Source organism: Bactrocera dorsalis, chromosome 1 (genome assembly GCF_023373825.1).
Source record: "Bactrocera dorsalis isolate Fly_Bdor chromosome 1, ASM2337382v1, whole genome shotgun sequence".
NCBI classification, from domain to species: domain Eukaryota; kingdom Metazoa; phylum Arthropoda; class Insecta; order Diptera; family Tephritidae; genus Bactrocera; species Bactrocera dorsalis.
Genome location: NC_064303.1, coordinates 88,160,894 through 88,188,098, shown reverse-complemented (window position 1 = coordinate 88,188,098; position 27,205 = coordinate 88,160,894). Strand labels below are relative to the sequence as shown.

Genomic DNA, 27,205 nt, shown 5'->3' with positions numbered 1-27,205 from the left:
CACTGCTGCTGCTTACAATCACGTTGGTTCTACTTTTTAAATTTTTTTTTGTATATTTTTTTCTTGTTCCACAGTTCAATTTCAAAGTCGGCATCGCCGCTTGCCAGAAAACGGAAGAATTGTGGGTGTGTCTGTGTTCTTTGAAAGTGGTATTTTGTTGTTTTATTTACGCTGTATTTTAAACAAAAGATAAGCTGCTGATTTGAGTGGCGGTTTTATTTGGTGAAATGTAAAAAATTCACTTTAATTGACAACATTAATTTGATTGCGATTTTTATGTTTATTGATGGTAAAGAAATTCTTTATCAAGGCGATATACGGAAAACGTGACAGATATGGCATATTCTAAACCAGACTTTAAAAGGAGAGAAGAGAAATTTTTATTTAATACAAATAAATACCATAAAGGGATTAATTTTTATTTTTTCAGAAACGAAACCAATGATAGAGGAGTCAGAGCCGGCTAAGGAGTAGCACGGCAAAGCAATTCCATAAGGTAAGGTTAACTTAAGTTAAAGGTGTAAAAAAATATAAATAAAGGCAATTGTATGAAAATAACAATATTTAAAAGCTAGGGTTTTAATATTTTTATGTAAATGAATGCAGAATATATCCGGAATACGATTATTATGTCATACTTTCAAGAATTGGAGTAAAACTTGCGAACTGACAGGGACGCAGGGATAAGCGTCTATAGGGAGTCCAAGCTAGAATATTGTGAGTCTTTTTAACAAAATTAGATACCAAAATTGTCCACCGTCTGCCAGACTACTGCAGTGTCTTCATAGCGGAGATTAAAGCAAGTCTTCCTATTCTAACAAAGAGTGTGCTCTCAAAAGGAATACATTTACATGTATGGATAACCAAGCGGCTTTAAAATCACTAAAGTGTTTTGGGTTGCATTGAAGATAGGGAAAGAGTGCTTTGATCTCCCAATGGATCTAACGTCTATTTCACGATAAACCTGCAATGGGTTCCAGGGCAAAGCGATATTCCTTCAGCCAGTCCTTTGTATTAAGCCGCCGAGAATATCCTCGAAATTGCCTCTAGCTGTAATAACAATATCTTCCTCGTATCCTTGACAGCGGATTTCATGTCAGTTAACAAAAGTAGTAGGTCGTCTACGACAAGGCTCCATGACAGTGGGGATAGAACTCCACCCTGTGGACAGTCTCTTGTCGTGCTGTGAAGAATCCTGGTATCCCCTAATGTGGACTCAGCTATTCTGAGAGGTTTTTTGACCACCAGGGACAGTTGCGCCTATTGGTGATCGGCATTAGGGGGCAGCTGCAATGGTACACGCCTATGATGGACTGGTTCAGCTCAGACAATCTGCTTTCCAGTCCTGAAGCTGTAGCATTTCTATCATTCTGCCCCTCCCTGCTCACACTTCATTCCTAGCGTATCCCAAAAGATATCTCAGTTCGTGTTCCAGAGAATACGTTTAGGGGAGCTTGACCTCTACTTGGGCCTAAGAAAAGTGAAAGCACGATTAGTTCCAAAATGTAATTTTTCGAAGCGTCGTGTTAACGTCTGTGAAACAATGTTTTCTGACTATCAGGATGTCAAACAGCATGTTATTACTAGCAGTAAGTCTTGGATATATGCTTGCGATCTGGAAACAGATGATCAGTCTGCCGAATATCGTGTCAAAGGTGAGCCAAAGCCGAAAAACCCACGCCAAAGGAGGTCAAAAATCAAGGTTATGTTGACAGTTTTCTTCGATTATCGAGATGTGGTGGACTCCCAATTCCTTTCGACCGACCAACCTGTCAACAAGGAATACTATTTGACTTTATGCGTGAATAGAGACCGGAATTATGGCCGACAACTCTGTTTTGTACCACGATAATGCATCACTGGATTTCTTCTTTCATTTCATTCGTGAGTACACAGCATTGTCGGTCGTTTGGCGAATAACCAGTGCTGGTTACTAGTAACTCATTAACTCTCTAGTGTTCCACTATTCAGCCGTACTGCTGGGGCATGCGCGAACTATTTCATTTATATACTTACATATAGTACATTTGTATACATAGGTGCCCTTCATATTGACTGACTGCCGCCTTTTGGCACTTGTAAATTTGAGCGCTCTCGTCATTGTAATGTGTCAGCGCGTATGTCACGCAGCCTCAACTATTTTGCATCATGTTTGCTCATTTGTTATCTGCCTAAGTGACAGCGTTGCAGCCACTGCGTGCACTGTATCGCCTTCATATTTGTTGCCTTTGTTATTGTCGTTGCATATTGTTTTTGTCTCGGCTGCAGCATAAACATGTCTTATTGCCGCTATGCTCTACATAATTTGATCCATCGCTAATTTTCTGACATTGCCATCGGCGGCGCGCCATCTCACATGCCACACACAATAGGCCTCTTTCACAAACGTGTGTCAGTGGGTATGTTGCACAAGCGCAGAAATATCAAATTTCAGCCACGGTTCGTAAATGCCACGCTCCAACTATGAACTGCCACCTGGTCATGCAACAGACACAAGTGCCACGCATTATGTTGAAGGGCATATATGATAAGTGTGGCATGCGATGCTCGTACTTGTATATTTATGTATGTATGTAGTGATATGCCATTTTGCAGTAGCACTGATGATGAACGGTATTTAAATGACAATTTCGTATTGAGTTACTTTGTGAGTTATATTTAAAGAATTATAAAAGAAACTATTTGTAATAACCTTCACAAATAAAAAGGTTTATAAGGCAGTGATATGCTACAGAGGTCCTATAGAGATCTAGCAAATTTATAAATATTGTATACCGTTGCTTTAGAGAATAGTTTACGCCGAATTTCGTGAAGATATATTGTCAAGTAGAAAAGTTTCGTTCTTCCGCTTCACTATTTTGCGCCAATTGGAGACTCCAAATGTAGCCAGTTGCCTTCTCCACCTGGTCTTTCCAACGAAGTGGAGATTCTCTTGCTTTTGCTCTACTTCCCCCGGCGGGTACTCTCTAAACTGGAATGTTTTCATCCATTGGGGTCGACATGACCTAACCAGCGTAGCCCTTGTCTCTTAATTCGCTGAACTATGTCAATGTCGTCATATATCTCGAACAGCTCATCGTTCCATGGACTGCGATATTCGCCGTTGTCAATGCACAAAGGACTATAAATCTTCAGTAGAACCTTTCTATAACTAAACTCGTAACGTCGACTCATCAGATGTTGTCATCGTCCATGGCTGAAAATGGGGGTGATGAGTTACTTGTAGAGTTTGGTCTTTGTTCGTTGAGAGAGTACTTTGGATGAGGCTGGAGCCATGTGTGGAAGTTCACACAAGTCAGGAAAGTTCTCTGAGCTATTCAGTTGGTAATGGCCAGAAATGATTCTTTTAGAAGGCGTCATCATCACCCTCCAGTGTTGAGCGCTGGGTTTAGAACACGTCACGTAGAGAAGCATCCTCAATGAAAAGGACGGAGCATCGTATGAGGGAGCAGCCTATAGCTGCTACTATACTATATAACTATATATAACTATAGTACTCTTTATTAGGCAAATTAAAATTTTAACTTGAGCTTAGCTAAAGCATATATGTCCGTCCATTGATTTTGAAGTAGTACAAAGTTTCTGAAGAAGTTACCAGGGTTTCACGGCTTCAAAATTATTGTATTTTTTTTTATCCTATAACATCTCTAGAATATTGTTCAAAATTCTCAATTTCATCAGAGTAAAAGTATTGGAGTTTCTGCCTTGAAAAAGTAGAGAGTAGTAAGTGGTGCTACTCAACCGATCTTAGTAAAACTTTAAGGGGGTATTCTACTCCAGAATTTTGAAAAATTCGATTTTTTTCATATATATTTAAAGTTTAGACCCTTAAGAACATATTCTCCAAAGGATTTTTAAAAATTGAAATTATTTTAAGGGCTACAGTTACTTTAGTGACACAGTACCTGGCCAGGTAGGTACATAGGTAGACTCACTTTTTTAAACGCGTTTTTCTCGAAACTACTTTTTTCCACACGGTACCGGCATTATCTCAAGTTCTATACAACCGATTTACTTGAAATTTTGTGTGAACCTTCTTTATATAATCCTTTATCTTTATATAATCCTTAATCCTTTGTTTTTAATATTTAAAAAAATTCAGGAATTTCAAAAAAAAGCGTAAAAAATGATTTTTATTTTCAGGCAGTCGCCATTTTTCAAAAAAAAAATTTTTCGTGTTCCCTGAGGTAGGGACTATAACAGCATCCTTACTGATTAAGAATTTCTTTTGATTTTTTTTCAGACCACCAGGAGAGTCAGGATCAATGTCACCAGGATGCGCCATTTTTTTTACACCTGTCTCTCCCCCACCCCCTCTAATTATTTTAATTTTTAATATTTTTTTGTAACATTTTTTTTTTTTTGTATTCTTAAGATATCAATAAAAACACCATAAAAAATGGATAGTAAAAATATTTTTTGATTTTTTTTAAATAAAATTAAAAAAAAACTGCCCAAAATTTGTTTTCTAGACTAGAATATCCCCTTAAACAGGGTTTCAAAAATTTTTTTTGCTCATTTAAAACTATTATTTCAAATAATCGAGAATTGCATTCAATTGCATTGAGAATTGAATTTTTTGCAAGAACGTCAGCCAAGAATACTATTTTTCCAATTTTGTTTTTTGTTTATGTTTTCAATATCTAGTGTATGGTCGTAATGAAAAGATGTAGTTTTTTCTTTTTACTTTTGATCATCCTGTTAGAAGTTCTGCTGTCAATGCGGAGGCATTTTTCCATTTTTCCTTTCTGCCGGAAAACAAGTTGTAGTGGCCGAGGTTTGAATATTTTCCCTCGACTTTTTAGGCTATGTAGCTTTAAAATAATAAAATTTTATATGAAAAAAATTATTGAAAATAATCAGTTTTTTTTCGAGAAAACCCATGTAACCCCTTAATAAAGCGAGAAAATACATATTTCCAATTCACAATGAACATAGTAGGTATTTGCATGTCAACTTTTTCATGCCATAATATTTGTTATAAACATTCCACATTCGCATTGGCGCAACCGCAAGCGTCTATCAACTCGTCACGCTGATTTAGAAGCTGACAAATCCTACAGCGAAGCAAAGTAATACAATTCGGGCGTGAAAAATAAAACAAAACAAAAAAAAACCAAGGAAGAACGTTAACTTCGGTTGTATAGAATACCCTTCACAAAGGAATAATTTTTCTTTACAAGAACTTAGTTTTTATCGGTCGATTTGCATGACAGTTATGACCTATAGTAGCCCGATATCGACATTTGGTTTCTACAAGACTGCGCCAAATAAATGTCAAAGAATGTTCTCTCTAATGATAACACACATTCCTCATTACATTTGAAATTTCTGTGTTTTTTCTTTAAAAAAGTACAGAACCTCGAAATGGGACACCCTTTATATTTGTACAGGGTCTCCGACGTTTCTTTCTACGTGTTATAAACTTCGAGGCAAACTTAATATACCCTGTTCATGACATTAAAACCCAATACACAGGTGGCCCGCTGGAGTATTCTAAAGTAGAAGACGGTTACTCAATGCTTCAACGGACTGAATTCATTCGTTCCTTCATTTTATGATTCATTGTTTTGCACAAGCCAGGCAAATGAACGACATGTTTTCTTGCAATGAGTCATTTTTCTGAATACTTTGAGCTCATAACTTTACTGCCTGGCTATCAGCTCAATATGTTAATTAATATGATCAGGGAGGATTAATATGAACAGGGTGATCTTTATTCTGTTATATAGCGAGAAGCACACTCTGAACTAGTGATTTAGATATTTCTCAGCAATGATTCTTATGTACATATAAGTATAAGTAAGAAGTATATCTATTTCCACGCGACGAAGTGTAAATTTCTATTACTGCTGCATAATAAGTCTCCACAATGCTTACTAACACGAATTCATTAATTTATTATCTGTCAAATAAATTTTTAATACCCTTACACCATGATCCATCGCAGCCACAGGCATTTCGCTGGTCATTATGACTATTGACATACCCATATATTCACCAGTCTACAATCACACACACACACACACACACGCAGATGGTTAAGTGTTTTTGGTGACAAACTAATTAATTTGCATTACAGCGGCGCAGCCAAAGCGGATAGCAGCGCGCATTGTTGTTGTGTTTGGTGTCAAAACGCTTAATTCGCAACTGCCTGACCTTTATGTATATATGTATGTATGTATGTGTGTGTGCCTGCGTTTGCATGCACTTATGTACGAAATAATATACAGTGTAATTATTTGTAATGAGAGCATCACGCGACGCCGCCAATAATGCAGCAGCGGCGAAGGTGTCAGTTACAGTTGCAATTGGCGATCCACAACTAATGCGACCGTACTTAGCCCGTATTAGGCTGGCATTTAACCCAAATGGCTTTCAATGTTTTCGAATGCACTGCAATGCACAAGTATGTGTACTCATGTCGCATGCCGCGCGTTGGTTGCCACAAAATATGCCACAGTTTAGCGACAGACACCAGCTGTAATTGAAACGAAAACACGCTGCGGGCTAGAATAAATGATTTCGAATAATTTTACGTTTTTTCGACAATTTTAAATTTTTCACAACTTTTAAATGTTAGACACGATTTGCTAATTGAATGGCTGGAATTTGATAATTACATCCGTGCAGTGGTTTTAATTAAATATTTGGTAGATACTGGCAAACATGACAAGCGGATGACGGAATTGGTGAATTTGCATTATACATATAACTCAGCCAATAATGCTTAGAATAATAAAAATATAGAAACCAGTTAACTGAAATCACGAAAAACTGTTAATTTCGGTTGAGCCGCAGCTATAATAACTTTGAAAATAAAAAAGTTTCGATACAAGCACTTGCTGTTGATCGATCAGTTCGTATGGTAGCTATATGCTATAGTATTTTTTTTTTTGGATAATGCTTCATGCCAAATTTCGTGAAGATATCTCCTTAAATGAAAAAGTTTTCCATACAAGGACTTGAGATTGAGTGGTCAATTTGTATGGCAGCTATATGTTATAGTTCTTCGATCTGGAAACTTTGCTCGCGTATTATAGCAATCCTTTCGATAATACTCTATGCCAAATTTTGTGAAGATATCTCATGAAATGAAAAAGTTTTTCATACAAGGTCCTGAGTTTGAGTGGTCAATTTGTATGGCAGCTATATGCTATAATGGTCCAATCAGACCAATTTTTTTCGAGATTATATAGTTGTCTTGGATAATACTCCTTGCCAAATTTCGTAAAGATATCTCATTAAATAAAAAAGTTTTCCATACTAGGTTTTGAGTTTAACTAGTCAATTTGTATGTAACTATAGGCTATAGTGGCACAATCTGAAAAATTTTCTCGGATATTGTAGCATTGTCTTAATCAATAGTTCGAGCTAAATTTCGTGAAGATATCTCCTTAAATGAAAAAGTTTTCCATACAAGGACTCTACATAAATCGATCAGTTTGTTTGGCAACTATATGCTATAGTTATCCGATATCAGCGGTTCCGACAAGTGATTTGCTATTTGTGGAGAAAAGAACATAGCAAAGCTTCACATCGATATCTCAAAAATTGAGAGTGTAGTTCGCGTATATACAGATGGACATAGTATATTGTATTTTATAGAAGCTCCGACGCTTCCTTCCGGGATTTATAAACTTCATGGCAATCTTAATATAACCTGTTTATGTTTCATGATCTCAAATTAAATAAAAGCATTAATCAGGTTAGATCCGAAAACACTTGAAAAAAACACTAAGCTTTCACTGAACTCCATTAAAGATTTGTTCATGAAACCTAACGATCCTAAACTGAATTTAAATAAAATTTTCCCACAGCGTCAACTATTTTAGCCGCATTATTTACAACTTTTCATGATTGTTGTTTTTTGTTTCGCCAAAAATTTTGACAAGTTGCCGGCAACAGCGGCAAACCATAGCTGTCTGTACGGACACGTCGCTGCTGTCTCACAAACCCACGCAACCGCAAAATGAACAACAACGACTGCAGTTAGCGCGTTAAAGCTAAACGAGTTGCGCTTTGCTAATGCCACCGCTACTGGCTTCCCGTTTTCGCAGTTGCTGGCTTTTAGTGTGACACAATTGCTTTAGCAAACATTGTTGACTTTATTGCTCATAGTCAAGTGTTGCATTGTTGCAATCGTTGTTAGTTTTTATACCAACGAAACACGGTGCACAAAGCTTACTAAATAAACATAGAGTTATATATATAGTATATAAGTATTTTAAAATGGTTGGACTGACGAGTCGAATTGATTTGGGTTGCTCTATCTAAGGAAGATGATGCATCAAATACAATTGGAGTGCTAAAAACCTCTCCATAAATCTGATCAGGACCTAATTGATTTAATTCACTAGGAAGTACAAAATACTGGGGGCGAATTTAGCATAAATGAGAGGAACGCGTCTTTTACTGACAGAGTTAAGTACCTAGGGCTCAACCTATACAAGAAGCTCGCGTGGAAACCCAACATCGAGAAAAGAGCAAGGAATTCATTGGTGGCCTATACCGCTGCAAAGCAGACATTGGCAAAAGCTGGGAACCCTCACCAAATGTAGTTTTTTGGCTCTATGAAATCATAGTTAAGTCAATGATGTTTTACAAAATTGTTGTTTGGTGGAAGGCGCTGGAAAAGACTGCACTTGCGTATAACTTAGCGAGTATTCAACAGGTCAACATAATCATCACTAGCTCCAGTTTTAGGTTTCGTAACCTCTGTAGCGTCTTCTAAGCGGAGGTGGCTGACATACAGATAGCAATGGATCTACTGCTTCGGAGTGCTGTCCTCCTGCAGAGTGGTTATTAACCACTTTGATGATTTGACTACGTTGAGTGAAAGTCTAGACTCCTTATTTCTAGCTGCGAGTTATTTTATGATTAGATTATGTTGGTTTGGTTGTCTGGAACTTTAGTCTCAATAACTGCGGAATGGTAACGGGTAGTAGTTTTGTTGGCTTCTTGTGCTTCACTACTGGATTAACAGAACAGCTCAGCAAGTGTTGGTCAACTACCAATAGCTATGCAATCGCAAGGTCTTTCTGTCCCAGGTTGAATCGTAAGAGAATAAAACTAGAACTCTTCGCTCTCACCAAGGCCCAGCTTTCAATGGTTATAGGAGGTCTGACGGGGCACTATCCGATCGAATTTCATGCCTTTGAATCGAACATCTTACCAGCTGTATCAGTTGTTTGGAAGAGGACGACATAGAATCATCTCAACACTTCCCGCTTTTGTCAGATCAAGTAAAACCCCTCGGATCCCAAATTTTAGATATCCAGGTGGAAACACCTGAGCAGAATTGTAATAGGTTCAGCGCGTTTCGGCCGACAGTTGAGATTCAACTACAGGAACTGAAGTCAAAGGACTGTACATAACAGTATGAATGTGATCCCCCGGCATGCTGAGAGATTAGCCATCTTACGTAACCTAACTTAACCGCAAATTAATTATATTTTTTCTTAACAGTTGTATGATGAAAATAGTGACATTACTTAGTTAACACTTTACAATTTTGTCTACTAACGAATGAGTAAATTATTGTTATTGTAAAGGCCTGCAAGCAGTTGAAAATATTTGTCATGATTTCATTCTCCCAAATTGCTAAGTTATCTAATGTTCGTCAACAGCCGAACTAAGTTCTTCCCTATTTGTTGACTTTGTCATTTTTTACATTGAGACACCCAAGGTTCGCATTGCGTGACACCGACGCATTGTGCACTGTTGTCAGCACGCGATGTTGGACACAGTTGTCCGTCGAACCACACTACACTGTGCAACACTGACATTCTTGCATGGGAATGTTAGACGAGATAAATGTATTTTTCGGCACTTGTAATGCAATAAAGAGCGTTGGGTTGGAGGTTATGTTTGTTCCGAATGAACTGTTTGGATATTTCTATGCGAAAACGAACTCATATTGCTGTCCGTCGCAGTTCGCAGTTCATCTCTAAAGGTAGTCTGTGCAGTACATTGAGTATGAGAGTCTGTGTGTGTGTGTGGCACATTTGAATTATTTGCAGGCAACAATAACTTTACATGTAAATAAATGTCGCATTTAAATGCAATTAAAATTTTTTACGTCGTTGCGTTGTACAAACAGTTACAATGGTTGGGAACAGTTACAGTGTTCATTGCATGGATGGGCGGAATCTGTGCAGCAGGTCCATTCACTGCGAGTGCAGTCCACTGAATTTTCTGTTTTTCCATAAAATAAAATAAAAAAAATAAAAAAAAATCGTTAGCTTCTGTTGCAACGAAGCTGTAATACCCTTCACAGGTTCAAGTTTTTTTCAGAAGAACTTGATATTGATGGGCCGGTTTGTGTGGCAGTTATATACGATAGTAGTCTGCTATTGCCGGTTCCGACAAATGAGTAAGTTCTAGGAGAGAAAACGACGTGTTCAAAATTTCAGATCGATATCTCAAATACTGAGGATCTAGGGCGCGACGAGCGAATGAACGGATTGACAGACATACGGTCATGCCTAAATTGAGTCAACTCATCCTTTTGAAAGTGAAAAACTTAGTGGCAACCTTAATATATCCTGTTCAGGGTATAAAAATGTATATTAAAGATATGTGGCAGCAATGTAAGCCTCAAAATAAAAATGTAATTAAAAATCGCAATAAAAGAATTATCCGTTTGTTTTGCTGTCTGCGCCAGCCCTCCTCCGCTCGGCCTCCTTTGCAATCCACTCCATTCTCTGCCTCTCTTAACTTTATTATATTTGCTTTGGTGGCAGCAATAACAGTAGCAAGTACCGATAAGTCTGGCGCGGTACCATCGATTAAGTGCCACAGGGCATAAATTCACCACTCTCACGTCAGCCGCACAAATGTTGCGTTCCAAAGTTATATTGCACAATTAAATTGAAACAGTGTTAAGTTGTTGAAGTTAATATTTTTTTAAACGGAAAGATGGTACGCCTTTGAGTTCGGTTATTGTAGGCCTTATCGGTCTACTGGACGCCAAAATATTAATATGTATATTTTCCGGAAGGATTTTGGTTTTGCGCGCCAATGTGACGAAACTCACTTTTGGTTGAAAGGATTCGTTAATAAACAAAATTATTGCATTGGAAGGGTTTGAGTGGACTGAACTACATTGTCGAAACGCCGTTACATCCCCACTCAAGAAGTAACTGTTTGGTATTTCGCGTTCTATGGGCAGAGGAAACCATTCTTCAAAAATGAAGCCGGCCATAATGTTACAGTCTCCGGTAAATAGCCATGAGTAATGACTCTTTCGTGCCTCAATTGGAGGAAGTTGTTTTGATTGAGCTTTGATTCCCACGAAAAAATTAATTTATTGACGGAAAATTTTAGAGAGCACATCATATCCCATCTGTGGGTGTCCTCCAATGTCGTGCAATCTAACACCGCTGGACTATTTTTTGTGTGAAGTATGTGAAGACGCTTGTCTTTGCAGCTAAGTCCGACACGGTTGACTCCTTCGAAGAGAATATTCGGCGCTTTATTGCCGACATATGTCCTCAATTGCTGCAAAAAGTGGTAGAAATCTCTTGACTGGAATTTATTCACGGCACGGTGGAGAGTCGATTCGGCGCCGTTTGCGGAGACTCGGTCTGAAGTGTGGAACGACTTGGCACATTTTAAGTCGAAATCTTAAATTAAAAGCATACAAAATACAGTTTTTCCAGGAACTGTAGACGCTCGTACCTTCCCAAACGATATCGCTTCAGTCTATGGGCTTTTGAAAAGTTCCAAGGAGATCTGACCGTTACTATACAATTTTTGGTCAGCGATGAAGCCCACTTCTGTCTCCATGGGTACAGAAACAGGCAAAATTGCCAGGTTTGGGACGAAGAGCTACCTGAAGAGATTTAAGAGCTATCATTTCATCCAAAAAATATCAGTTTGGTTTGGTTTGTGGGTCGATGGAATCATCGGTACATATTTTTTCAAAAATGATGCCGGCAAGAACGTAACCGTCAATGACGACTGTTATCACGTCATGATAACTGATTACTTGATACCAGAAATTGAAGCTCCTGATTTCGGCGACATTTTGTTTCAACAAGACGGCGCCACTTCTCACATATCGCATCAATCAATGGATTTATTGAGAGAACACTTCGGTGAGCAGATAATTTCACGTTTTGGGCCGGTGGATTGGCCACCAAGATCGTATGATATCACACCGTTAGAGTTTTGGTTTTGGCGATATGTAAAGTCATTAGGCTATGCGGACAATCCCACTTCGATTCAGGTCGGAGAAAGATATTACTTGTGTCATTCGCCAGTTACCAGTCGAAATGCTCGAACGAGTCATCCAAAATTGGACTCAACGGATGGACCCATTGGCACGTAGCCGCGACCAACATTTGAAAGAGTTAATCTTCAAAACATGAATCCAAAGAATGTTTTTTCGATTGATGCTAAACATTGTCCATTAAATTTGAAGTTTATGTGTTTTTTCTTTAAAAAAAGTATGGATCCTTGAAATACATTACCCTTTAGTATAATAGACAGATTTTTGTAGTATAAAGTTCGTGTTTGTAATCAAGTATCAATCAACAAATATGTACATAACTTCTCTACGAAAAAACTCGATTGTATTTTATAGTATTCCATGAACCACAAACCTACAATATATCTTAGAGACCTAGTCAACAGCCTCTTTTGACAGCATCAACCACCACGAAGCAGATGAAAGACAGCTGTGATTTATCACAAGACCCCATCATACAATGCGTGCAATTGGCGATGATCAGCTGGCAAAATATTTATGTAAGCGGTGGTAAGAAAAGTGAGGAGGGAACATATAACAACAAACAACATGTAGAGGAAATGGTATAAGATTACGAACTATCTATGGATGTGTGCGTATCACACATGTAAAGCAATTATAGAGAAATTATATAAGGCATTATGAGTCGCATGGCCGCAAAGGTGCGCCGCTCACGACTGCAAAGTTAGCAAAGGGAATGTAGGAATCTAGAGAAGAAAGCAAAGCGATGGATTCTTCTTCTAAGCAGATTGTGACAAGCAGATGTTTAATGAAATTAGAGCTGTGGCATGTTTAGCTAAGCATGCGCTGGTATCGAGGAGATGAAGCATTTGGTTGCAGCTATTTTTACAACTATAACACCAAGACGCCAGGCTGATAAATAATGTTGATTCGGAAATTTTCTGATATTCATCATTTTATATAATAATTTTTAAATTTAAACATTGTTTAGACACTTTCACCCCACAAACGCCGCTCCCCAAGTGCTTCTGCAGGTAAGCGCTTTAAACTATTGTGGTAGCTGCAAGGCAGTGCTTGTTGCATGCAATACACGGTAAATATCTCAGTGAGCTATAAAAATCAGACCTCATCTGCGGCGGCACCAGCCGTATGCCACCAAATGACGCCAGCGCCGACGCTGGCCGCAGCATAAACATAAATGCCACATAGTGCTTTGCATAATCCAAGAAAAGCGTTTGTGGCAAGAAGAGATCTAGAGACCACGACATTGAATGCGCCACTATACGCGTACATCGAAGGCAGCGGGCATATTGAGCGCCAGCAGACGAGACAAATAGATTGGCTACATAATACATTGTTGGCAGTGCAACAACAGTGGATGCAACACATTTGACATTTAATAAAGAAAATTTAGTTTATTGCCACAATGAAATATGCGTCTAGCCGCATGGCAGGGCGAATAAATGGCGTGGAGCATAGAATATTATGAAGACGAGCAGGCAAATCAGCATAAGAAGCTGCGGCGAGCATTTCTAGTGCGCTGCATGTAAAGTAAGAAGCTGGCTGCAGCAGCTTGTTTGTTGCCACAAGGGCAACACAGCTCACAATAATGTGGCTACAGAGATTTTACTCTTCGCCAACAACTCGCCATAATTCCACGCGCCTGTTTTTTCTTTTTATTTAAACTCTTACATTCAATCTTGTTGTTGGTGTTTTTGTTGTTGCGCTGCTTGCTTGTTTTTATCCGGAAACTTGTGATTTCTACAACGATTTCCCGCTTCGATAGAAGTTGGGAGGGTACATGGAATCTCATAAGATTTGTTATGAAAACTTATGCGTAGACAATGCACAGATGTGTGCATTTTGAATTATTGCCGCCCGCACACACACTCATACGCACATACACAGTCTACATACACAGTCTACGTAGCTGTGTATGTGTCCATATTTTGTATACGAATCAAATAATATTAGTGGAAAGGGAGAAAAACAAAATTAGCTGACGGTGAAAAACACGCGAAACGGGGTGTGAAAAAATGTAATTTAAAAATTGGATCACAAAAGCTTCATATTCAAAATTCTACAACAAAAGCAGTGCGGGAATACTAGGTAGGTATGTAGTATGTGCAACAAACAAATGAGTGTGTTAGATGAAAGGCTTGATACGGCTCGGAAAATAAACAGTGCATAAACTGTATATACATATGTACATATGTACATATGTACGTGTATTATAAATATAATTTTTGTAATGATATTTTGAACATTTATTAATCTCTCATATTCCATTGGAACACGTGCGTCCATTCACAGATTACCACAGCGTCCACCCTAAATTGTGGCACAAAGCAGAAACACAATTAAGATTTTCAATATAAAATATTGAGGTGTGGCATGTTGGGGTGGCAGTCATGTTATTATAATTTTAAAACGATTTCGAATTTATGAAAAACTTATAAGAGTGTTAGTGTAGTTAGATTTAACACTTGTTATGACCCTTGGAAAACATTGTCGATACAAATCGTATTTTTAATACATATATCTATTAAAATCACTTAAGATCCGATTTTACCAAGTCATTTTTCTATAGCTCACGAAATGGACAACTCAAAAGACCGTTTGGGTAGTGGATCCGTCGTTAGTTATACATAAATAAATGATAAAATTTTGAGGAGTATAACATGCTACTTAATGGCCAACCTGAAATCGACAGGTGACAAAAGTATAATAAAAGGAAAAGAATAATAAGAATACATTTCGACCTGCAGACGCAAGATAAAGGCCCTGGGATCCATGTTTCCAAACAGTGATCATATCGCAAATAGCAGTATATTGGACTTTATCAATATGCTGGAGCTAGGTGAGTCTTTGTGATTTAGGAGAGGACATAATATATCCAAAGTCGCGGTGTAATCCGCGTCTATTTGTGTTATCTTATCCTATACCTTTCGACCATATCTGTTTAGAATTTAAAACAATTTGTCAGAACTATAATTTCTACAATGAAATTTTGAAAAGTTTTTATATTAGATCAAGGTAGATAGTTTCTGAAAGCTAAAGAAAATCATAGTAGGATGAAACCCACTAGAAACGAAAGATAAAATAATAAATATTAAAGGAAAAATAATTAATAGGGGATCCGACGTCTGTATCATATATAGTATACTCTGTCGGTCATGAAAAGTGGCAACACCGCCATTCAAGTTAAAAATGTGGGGAATTTACCGGTTAATTTGTAAATCAATAAAGGCGATTTCCCGCGTTGCAGTATTGTTGATGTGTTGACAGCAAATGAAAGTCATTCGCGAGTGCTCGTTGGTCAAGGAAGGTCTTTCTTATAGGACCATTGTTAGAAGAGTGGACTATTCACATTCAACTGTGGTACGTTTCTTGCAAAAAAAATGATATTTTAAAGGATCTGGGCGAAAAAAACGTTCTGCTCCCAAACGTGCAACTAGCAAAAGCATTGATGGCATAATAATAATGATAAGTGTTAAGGAACGATTGAAAAGAGCTGCTACTGTACAGGCAGAGCTGGAAACACGTTATGGAGTGAAAATAAGTGTGAATAAGAAAACAGTACAGGTTACAAGAAGACAGTTTGTTCGGAAGACGTTCTGCTGACCCAAAAAATGAAAAAAAATGAGTCTAGAATGGGCAGACAAGTACAAGAATTGAAGACTTGAGCAATGAAGAAACGTTTTGTGGTCAGAAGAAAGCAAGTTCAACCTACAGTGTGCCAACAATTTGCCCTATATGCGCCGCTTTGCAAGAGAGCGATATGAAGAAAAATGTATTGTCAAAACCGTTAAGTTCCCTCAAAGTCAGATGATCTGGGGATGCTTTTCTTACTTCATCTGTGGTCCTTTGCACTTTTTATGAGACACAATGAATGCTCAAGGCAAGTTTTGAAAAAATGTTCAGTTCCGGCTCTCGGAGAGGACCGTTTTTCAAGGCGACTCTGTGCCATGCCACCTAGCTAAGTCCGTAAGTAATATTTTGTATTAATTGTGTCATGCTTCTCAACAATAAAATTGCAAAAAAAATATTAATAAGAATTAAATTTTTTCCCAGCTTGAAAAAGAATTTGACGATATAGGAATTTCACGGTTGACTTGGACGGGTAACTCCCCAGACCTAAATGCAATTGAGCACTTATGGTACGTAATGAAGCGAAATGTAGCTGAACAGAAACTCACCAACAAAAAAGGAGTTAATAGCGGGTTTCCATAATGGTTGGCACAACAATATAACCGATGGAACTCTTAGGAACCTTGTTGACTTCATGCCGTCAAAAGAATGGCGTTGTAATGCCTACAGTATGTTTAACATCGTATTGATTTATTTTTATTTAAGGACCAGTTTTTATGGATGATATGGTGAAACCGAACGAGTTCTTAATTCACACCAAGCCTAACTTCGTCGACCAAATCAGTTGTTGTTCCGGAAACGATTGATGTACAAAGTGATATTGCAAGATCATTACGTGATCTATGAGATTGAGAGAACTATTAGCATTAGTGAGACCATACGAGTATTGCATGAACATTTGACTGTAAAAAATATTTGTTCACGTGGAATCCCACGTTATTGTTTAAACGCTCAACGGCTCGTGTCCATTGGTAGAGGGAAATGTTAAAAAAAATACGATAACGATGTCTCGAAACATGTCTATGACATCGTGACAGGCGATGAAGCTTGAATTTATACGTATGAGCCCGAAAGTGACTGTATGGGTGTTTCTAGATGAGTGGAATCCAATAAAAGTGGTTCGCGATCGAAATGGTTCTAGCAAATAGTTGCCTGTTTTGTTGGGAAAACTGGACATGTCGCAACATTATCACTAGATCAACGCAGAACAATTAATACTGAGTGGTACACAACCATTTCTTTGCCAGTTGACTTTTAAGAAATCAGGAAAACTAAGCGCCGAAGACGGATCACTCTATACCATGAGACGTTGGAACAGTATCTTTACGAATTTCCAGCCTTCAGACGGCTAAGACGGGATATATTCCACGGCTTCTAAAGCTCCAACTTACGAGATATTGATGAGATCGGATAATAATACTGGTATTTTACTAGGTGGTAGTTTGCTAGCTGATAAGAGATCACTAGCTTACCTCGACCAGAAGGATCTTGGAGTAAAATTCGGATCTCCGATCTGTTCGCATTTTATTGATAGTGAGACTGATTTATGCGTATGAGCTCGATAGCGACTGTATGTGTTGATGAGAACTCAATCATTTTGCGGGTCTTCCACTATCTAGTCCTCACTTAGCAACTAAAAACTTCTTTTCTTTCCAAACTCAATGCTTTTCTCGACCACTGAAGAGACGGTTTGATGCGTTTAGAGCTCATGTTTTGGCGATACCTCAATCTGAATGCCAAGGGAGCTACGAAAATTGGTTCAAAAGCAGGCAAAAGGGTCTAGATCTTAATGGAGAATTATTTTAGAAACAGTGAAGTGATTTTCGATGATTAATATGCTCGTTCGCAACCCTCGTATGCTAACTTAAGTGCAAGTAAATTGAACATTTTTTCTTATTTTTCAACATTTCTGCTGAGTCAGCATCAAGCCTTACAGTTCCATGCAAACACAAAATTGAAAATTATGGCCTTTATTGGTACCTGAGCAAAGCTGCAACTAATTATTGAAAGATTACGGCAACTGCGCCACAGCAAACAAATGCATAATCGCCAGTTGCCACACGTTCCACACACACAAACAAAAGCAAACGCACACCTTTGTCTCGCTAGGTGTCAACTCCCAGACAACTGCTGCCGCTGCTCCTGCTGCTAAGCACATAATTTTCCATTTGAATGCATGAACACGTCGCTAAATTTGTTGCGCACCAAAACAACGATGGCTGCTTCAAACCTACAAAGTGGCATTTATCTTTGCTTGCAACTTGTTGGGTGTTTCTTTGTTTGCTGCGTCTGATTTCCACTGTAAACAGTTTACCAGCAAACATGCAAAGAAGCCTGCTTACTGTAAACAACAGATAAATGTCACTAACCGGCTAAACGGAGGTAAAGAAAACATGGCAAGGGTTGCAGCAAACTTAAGCTCCCCCCCTCGCTTCGGAGGAAGTTTGCGAAAACCACCCTGTACACGCAGGGAAGTGCGTGGCAGCCTCATATTCATGCAGCAATAATTTCTAACAATTAACAAATGGATAACTGCGATAGTCCATTGCATAACGGCGCGTTGCACTTTGATGTTGCAATGAGCTAGTGGTTTATGCGCGGCATGCACGTGCCACCAACTTGAAAGCATATTTCACGGAAAACTAAGGGTGCATCGGACCTATAAAACACACATATTTCAAGCCGAAATTTCGAAAAGAACCAATAACAACAACAACAGGAATGAAGAAAAGAAAATGAGGAAAAATCATCCTTCCACAAACAAAAACAATCTAATCAAATTGGAAAACATCTGTCGCTGGCGCAATGTGCCACAAGCCGTGATCGCACTAAGCGAGCAACACGCTCATTATCCTGCTTTCGTCCCGAGGGTTACAAATGAACATTTTTGTATACATGCATACACTCACAGACGGCGCTAACACATTTTAATTGCTTATCCCATGACGGAAGAGCAGCGAGTGCTGACGCTGCTGCTGACACGAGATTCAAAAAGGAAAAACATACATTTGTGCCACGGATCAGGAACGAAGAGCATACTTTTCAACGTAGTTATGTGTTTGTGCCACACGTGCCACAATACTTTGCACACTCATTTTAACACCCGAGTGTATGTAGATCCTATAGGGACACTCAGATATATTCGGGTCGCCTATTTCAATTTTTAAAAAGTTGATGTTCAGCAAAGGAAGGTCAAACAAATGCTGAATTTCACACTCTACGAGTATTTTAACAACAAATATTTCACTTCCGTCCTTTTACTAGCTTCTATAAGCATTCTGCAATCCAAAACCGGTGGTTGGCACATCCCTACACATTACACTTCAGACTCGCCTCTTTTTGTAGTTTTTTTTGGGACTAACTATTCTGCCGCCGTGAGGTTTCCTTATTTTGTACTATCTCATTAGCACTACTTATGTAATTTGTTTTTACAAATATTTATCAACATGCTAATGAGCCACTTTGACGAGAATTTATTGTCACTAATTGGTACTTTCCTTCTTAATAATAGCTTGGTCTGCACTCCATGAGTCTAATGGTTAATCGTATGCGTTATTTGGAGCGTTGAGTGTTTAAAGCCGTATTTAACATAATTATGATTGCGTACTCATATGTATTTAATAAATAGAAATTTTAAATGATTACCATACACCCGCCAATCAGTGATTATATAAAGGGTGATTTTTTAAGAGCTTGATAACTTTTTAAAAAAAAAAAAACGCATAAAATTTGCAAAATCTCATCGGTTCTTTATTTGAAACGTTAGATTGGTTCATGACATTTACTTTTTGAAGATAATTTCATTGAAATGTTGACCGCGGCTGCGTCTTAGGTGGTCCATTCGGAAAGTCCAATTTTGGGCAACTTTTTCGAGCATTTCGGCCGGAATAGCCCGAATTTCTTCGGAAATGTTGTCTTCCAAAGCTGGAATAGTTGCTGGCTTATTTCTGTAGACTTTAGACTTGACGTAGCCCCACAAAAAATAGTCTAAAGGCGTTAAATCGCATGATCTTGGTGGCCAACTTACGGGTCCATTTCTTGAGATGAATTGTTGTCCGAAGTTTTCCCTCAAAATGGCCATAGAATCGCGAGCTGTGTGGCATGTAGCGCCATCTTGTTGAAACCACATGTCAACCAAGTTCAGTTATTCCATTTTTGGCAACAAAAAGTTTGTTAGCATCGAACGATAGCGATCGCCATTCACCGTAACGTTGCGTCCAACAGCATCTTTGAAAAAATACGGTCCAATGATTCCACCAGCGTACAAACCACACCAAACAGTGCATTTTTCGGGATGCATGGGCAGTTCTTGAACGGCTTCTGGTTGCTCTTCACCCCAAATGCGGCAATTTTGCTTATTTACGTAGCCATTCAACCAGAAATGAGCCTCATCGCTGAACAAAATTTGTCGATAAAACACATTTCGAACCGAACACTGATTTTGGTAATAAAATTCAATGATTTGCAAGCGTTGCTCGTTAGTAAGTCTATTCATGATGAAATGTCAAAGCATACTGAGCATCTTTCTCTTTGACACCATGTCTGAAATCCCACGTGATCTGTCAAATACTAATGCATGAAAATCCTAACCTCAAAAAAATCACCCGTTATGTATATGTATGTATAGATTAATGAACCTACAATATTTGCATTGTTAATTTGGTTCCGGTAAAGCGCTGGAGAATAGTTAGGTTAGGCTAGTTGGCTGATCTCCTTAATATGGTAGAATAGTACTTATACATATATAAAAACAAGTCGCATTTCTTTTCTCATATTCTATATATAACCTGGCTTTCGAGCACAGAACTAGCTAACAAATTGAGGAAGTTCACACTTGGATTACTCAACATTTCCTTTATAAAATTAAAACAAAACACGTTACCTTCGTCTGCCGCGAAGCTACAAGCCCTCAAAAATGCAAAATATTCCATTCCAGAACTTGATTTTGATCGGTTGGTTGGTATGACAGCTGAGTCTATTATTGTAAGAATGGACATCTAAACAATTTTTTCTGTGATTGGGTCGGTTTTTTTTGACAATAATTCATGTCAATTTTCATGACGATATCTCGTCAAATAAGTTTCCAATGAAAGCTGCGACAATAAAGGCTCTGGATGTTATCCTCGACATGCTGCCAACACATGTACAAGAGAATTAACAGGCTATACCTATGGCTAGACTCCTCATGATTTTAGGCCATTGTAGTTAGATTCGGCCGCACTACGGACATGGTGTCGAACATGATATCCAGCTTGTTAACGAACTCGGGCTAAATTGGCAGTGCAATCGAAAAAAGCAGAGCTATGAGAAATTAAACCCAAACACAACGTTTTCATTCTTCAGGAGAGTAGAATGGACCAATGGTTCTGTAATCGAAAGTTTCAAAGGTAAAATCTACATATCCACTGACGAAGCAAGAGTGGACATCTTCTTTAGTAATTCATATACAGTAGGTAGCTTCAAAGTAAATGACTATTTTTCAGTCTTTCAGGTTTAAATTGTGGGCATAACGAAAGGTTTATAGTGGCCTTCTGTTCAAACTAGCAAGTCCATAAACCTTCTAGTGGATAACCAAGTTTCAATTAAAGCTATTCGTAGTGCTAACACTAGCTGACTCCGAAAGGTTAAGCAAGCAGGCAATAACTGGACTCTGAATAGGTAACTCGATTATTATCAACTGCGTCATATAGGAATAGAAAGAAACGTAAAGGTAGACGAGCTGGGCAGGTCGGGAGTAGTTGGAAGCACAATTCCTCTAAACTGCCTTGGACCATTCGACTCCTTCAAGAGTTGTTTGAAGCGATGGATGGAGGAAAAAACTAAAAAAGCAGACTCGGCGGAATGTAGAGCACGCGCGTAGGATAAGGAAACACTTACCATACATATTATCTATGTGAATGCCGAGCCTTCAATGGATGAAGCGGGTTATTTTCCATGGCTCCCAATGATCCAACTTAACAGATGTTTTCGGATGAAAAAATTAAGGTTGTCAATAAATTCACTGAGTTTCAGAATAAGGCTTAATTTAGTTTAATTACATCTGGGAGAACAATGGGCCTACTGATGGCCTAAGTTTTCTTCTACTCGGCTTTGAAAACTTCTTGGCTAACTTAATACCACATACGTTCTTCAAGGTATAAAAAAAATTTCAGTAAAAATTGTTAAATCGCCTTAATCCCTTTAAGGATTTCCTTTCCTTTCCGCCGATTCACCAGGGTGTCTAGCGGAGTGAGATTCAACATGTCAAACGATATCCGATAAGATTTGTAGCCTTCTAACACGTAGTACACGTACACTTGTTGACAGCTAAGGACGCACTAGCTTAACTTGGACCAGAATGTTTCCTTCAGTAAAACTCAAGTAGGCTTCGAAGTTCTAGTTTGTTCCGATTAGACAGCATGTCTAGAGGAGTTAGATCCAAGATGACAAAGGACATGCGAAAAGTTTTGTAACACGTAGTAGTTTGCTGGGTGCTAAGATCTCTCTAGTAGATTACCATAGATCAGAAAGATCTTACGAGTAGAATTGATGATCTTTGATCTTTGCAAGCTTATCAGGTTAATAATTATTTGCTATTTTACTGTGGTTTGGTACCCATACTGTCCCCTTGACATGAATTCGATACAAATAATAAAGAGGCCATACCTTAGGTATTCTCGAGCCTGCGGTAAGCGAGAGTTATGCTGTCGGATTTCCTTTTCGCCGAAACATTAGAACTATTGCTATAATACGAATAAATTTTAAATACAAGTTCACAGGTGACGAGAAATTTTGAAAGATATGAGCACGATTTGGGCTTTATTTTGCAATTTGGCGAATAATTATAAGAAATAATACTTCTTTATACATATAAATATGTATAACATACGATATCATATCACAATCGTTACTTGAGAGCTCTCGCTTATCTCAACAATAATCCACGAGCATATGGCATTAACGATCATAAGTTCAACTGCGAACCCTTAAGCTTATCTCACACAATCCAATCCTCCAATCCATACGCTTACCCACTCAAAAGCCGCAAATCGATTGCAAAACTACAAAATCATTAACCCATCAAATGCTTGAAACAAAGGCGATAAAGCGATAAAGTACCGAAGCACTAAAGTACGAGTCTGCAAGTAATACTCGTATATACGAATGCACGTTGACAACAGCGTAATCTGGTAGGCGACCGCAGAGCTTGCGGCCCAACACTCCGCAATTCACCTCATCTCGCACACAATTGCGCAGTCTGCGGCGAAGGCAGTAAATTTCCAGGCCACAGAATAACGAATGCATTGTTCGCAAGTGTCACAACAAACCGCAGCTGAAGCTGCCATTCGGCGCGGGGCATGCAACAGGGGAGCATTGTTTCAAAAAAAAGTGTAATGAGAAACTGAGAATTGAGCATTGAATGCTGCGTTATTGAATTGGGTCGCAAGATATAACGCAACGCAACGCAAGCAGCGGACAGACGGAAGCAGGAGGTCTCACGAGCGCAGAACAAAAGCATAGCAATTAGGTTGCGTTGAAAAAGAGGAACCTTTTTAACACTTCACTATTGAATAGTGACAAAACAAAAGCGGAGTATAATGGAAAGGGTGACAATCACGGGGCAGCAAAGCACAATAAGAGGAATATTGATAGAATCAGCCAAATAAACTGCCAGAATTGGGAACAAACACACGCGTATGTGCATAAGCTAACTACATATCCTTGCTTCCAAGTAGAAATTACGTTCATGCTAAGCGCCTAAAAGTGCGCAACATCGAATTTAACGCAATATACATATAACTAGTTTGTGTGCTGTTCTTTTACCACGAGTTTTTAGCAAGCCAAATTCAAAAGCAATACAAATCTAGCATACGACATTCCAACGCTAGACGTAAGGACACATTTACTTCGCATTTTTTTTAGCTTTTTCAATTTTTATTTATTTCTTGTCATTGCATTTCCTTTTAGCAGCTCTTCGCCCACCCGCTCACAATTTAAATACCGTTCGTTTGTGAAGCAGCACAACATTGATTGATGATGGCTTGTAAGGTCTTTGTATTTGACATTCTCCGGACTGCTGTATGACTTGCTTCCGCACAGGTGGGTTGACGATTGTCACCTCCAGCAGAGCCAGGTATCGCTATGAGCAAATATATATACCAAGCGCAAATGTCAAATGCCTTTTGACCCATGTGCATTGATTTTTGACTTTGGGGCTTACTCTTTAAACAGCCTGACAGCCAAATTCAGATGTTTTACGCTTCAGTGAAGCTCGTTTTCGTCTACGCTAACGCGCCCCGTTGAACGTTTCGTTAAAAGCTTCGCACAGTTTGACTGATTGTTGCTATTTTTAATGTCTGAGGGCTCCACTTGAAAAAAGGTCTGCATGGCACAGCATTTATTCTCTTTCTTGTTTGCTAAGTACACTTTTGATAAGTTGTTACGTTGATTGCTTTTACCCCTTTGATTCTTTGATTTTGGCCTTTCGCCTCCTTAAATCATTATCATCGTAACGGTGCCTGTTGTGTGTAAGTAAAGCTTCTAAAATATTGTTAGTTGAGGCTGTGGGATCTTTGAACAGAAAATGAAATGCTATTGATGGATTTTTTAGGAAGTTACAATTTTAGAGCATATAAATTAGGGCAGGAGCTTTTATCAAAAATACCACAACTAAGCTTCTCAGTTAAGCTTTTTAAGTATCAAAAGCTTGTGTAGTTTTTCAAGTATAAGGTGTGGTAAAAATAAAATGAAAAGAAATCCATAATTAAAGGTTTTAGTTAGTTTAGCTAGTGTGATGTATTCAGGTGAAATGGAAACCGGTTTCGTTCGATAGCTTGTCGGCCGTTCCCACGACAGTCGGATCTACGTAACCGGTACCGATTCAGATTTTTTAACTGGTCAAGATCAACTCGGCAGACAAGAACAATTAGTTATCACTTGATTCGAGGTCGGGACAATTAGTTGGATACATAATCATTTTCCAACTAAGCTTTTGGAGTTTCTGGCGAGTTTCTATCGATATGCGTGGCTTGGCATTGTTCTATTGGAACACAACTACTCTCCTATCGACCAAAGCTGGTCGTTTCTGGACTTTCGATTTCCTCAGATGGTTTAATAACTCCCTGCTAATCCTACAAAAATCATAGCAACACGTTCCTGACGTCTTCTAAATGGAGGTGGCTGCCATTAAGGTAGCAGTAGACTGTTTCAGAGCTAAACTTCCTTCAAAGGGATGACTATCCACTCCGACAGTAGGGCATCGACATTAGCCTAGAGCTCGCTGATTGTGTGTATCAGTCTAGTTAAGAATTGTCTATACTCCTTATAGCTAGCATTGAGTTACTATATGACAAGACTGGTTGGGGTCCCTGTCCAAAGCAGTACTGCAGGAAACTTCAAAGCTAATAGTTTGCTAGGACAGATATTTCAGTATTAATAACTGTGGTGTGGGAGCCGGTAGCTGTCTTGTAGGCTTCTTGTGTTTTCCTGCTGGACTTTTGGCTGAAGGTTAGTAAGTCTCGGTCAACTATCAGTAGCCGTGCAATCTCAAAGTGCTTCTGGTTCAGTGTAAATCGTAAGAGATCTAGTGAACTATTCACCCTCAGCCAAGTCCACTTTGCATTGGTTGTATTCATGCGTTAAAATAAAACATCTAACCTGATATTATCTGCGTCAGATATTTGGAAGAAGATGCGATAAAAGCAGCTCAATGCTTCCTACTCGAATACCCCGCTTTTGCCAGATCAAGACAAAAACACATTGGATCTTATACTTTCATACATCCAGGTACCAAGTAGACTTATGATAGATTCAGGGCGTTTTGCCAATAACTGATATCCAATTAGAGCGGCTTTTTCCTTTGGTTTCAGAAAGGACTGTACATAACCGCCAAGCTGAGGGATCAGCCATCTGAACTTATCTAACTTATGAACTAAATCATTTATCTTATTGATAAACTGGGTTTCGTGCCTAAGGTAGTAAAATAAAGTATTACTTTATGGATCTTATCTAATATAGCAGTAGTGAATTTTTTCTGAGTTTTTTAAATAAAGGGTGATTTTTTAAGAGCTTGATAACTTTTAAAAAAAAAAAACGCATAAAATTTGCAAAATCTCATCGGTTCTTTATTTGAAACGTTAGATTAGTTCATGACATTTACTTTTTGAAGATAATTTCATTTAAATGTTGACCGCGGCTGCGTCTTAGGTGGTCCATTCGGAAAGTCCAATTTTGGGCAACTTTTTCGAGCATTTCGGCCGGAATAGCCCGAATTTCTTCGGAAATGTTGTCTTCCAAAGCTGGAATAGTTGCTGGCTTATTTCTGTAGACTTTAGACTTGACGTAGCCCCACAAAAAATAGTCTAAAGGCGTTAAATCGCATGATCTTGGTGGCCAACTTACGGGTCCATTTCTTGAGATGAATTGTTGTCCGAAGTTTTCCCTCAAAATGGCCATAGAATCGCGAGCTGTGTGGCATGTAGCGCCATCTTGTTGAAACCACATGTCAACCAAGTTCAGTTCTTCCATTTTTGGCAACAAAAAGTTTGTTAGCATCGAACGATAGCGATCGCCATTCACCGTAACGTTGCGTCCAACAGCATCTTTGAAAAAATACGGTCCAATGATTCCACCAGCGTACAAACCACACCAAACAGTGCATTTTTCGGGATGCATGGGCAGTTCTTGAACGGCTTCTGGTTGCTTTTCACCCCAAATGCGGCAATTTTGCTTATTTACGTAGCCATTCAACCAGAAATGAGCCTCATCGCTGAACAAAATAAAGCGCGAAACACATTTCGAACCGAACACTGATTTTGGTAATAAAATTCAATGATTTGCAAGCGTTGCTCGTTAGTAAGTCTATTCATGATGAAATGTCAAAGCATACTGAGCATCTTTCTCTTTGACACCATGTCTGAAATCCCACGTGATCTGTCAAATACTAATGCATGAAAATCCTAACCTCAAAAAAATCACCCGTTATTACCTGCCTTTAAATTTGAAGTACTCTATGCGAAGCAAAATGTGTTCAAATTCTAGCAATTCAAGTCATCTTACCTGAAATGTAAATAGAAAATTTGTTAATATTATTTTTTTACATAGAAAAATATAAAAATCTGTAAATTATAATAAGATATATGTATAACATAAAGCAACCGACTTCATATTTAAAGAATGCATCTTCATGCATTTAAGATTTGAGGGTAGCCGATTAGCACAGACAACAATAGAGCCAGATCGTGTGGTGACAACTCTCAGGTAGGAGTCGGAGCTGTTGCGTACGTGACTTCTCAACTAATTACAAAATTATGCGAGTTAATCGCTGGCAGCCGAATTGAAGCCGCCGCTTGTCGTATGTTC

General features: G+C 38.5%; 2 protein-coding genes across 3 annotated transcripts in view; both read right to left on the bottom strand.

Moving 5' to 3' along the window:
* Positions 1–27,205, bottom strand: part of LOC105224211 (E3 ubiquitin-protein ligase TRIM9) — a 247,688-nt gene that overhangs the window by 43,562 nt on the left and 176,921 nt on the right. The window lies entirely within an intron of this gene.
* LOC105224200 (uncharacterized) overlaps positions 26,667–27,205 on the bottom strand; it is a 305,457-nt gene continuing 304,918 nt past the window's right edge. The window contains exon 2 of the mRNA XM_049446559.1: positions 26,667–26,831. The gene's annotated coding sequence lies outside the window, so the exon portion shown is untranslated. The remainder of the gene's footprint in view (positions 26,832–27,205) is intronic.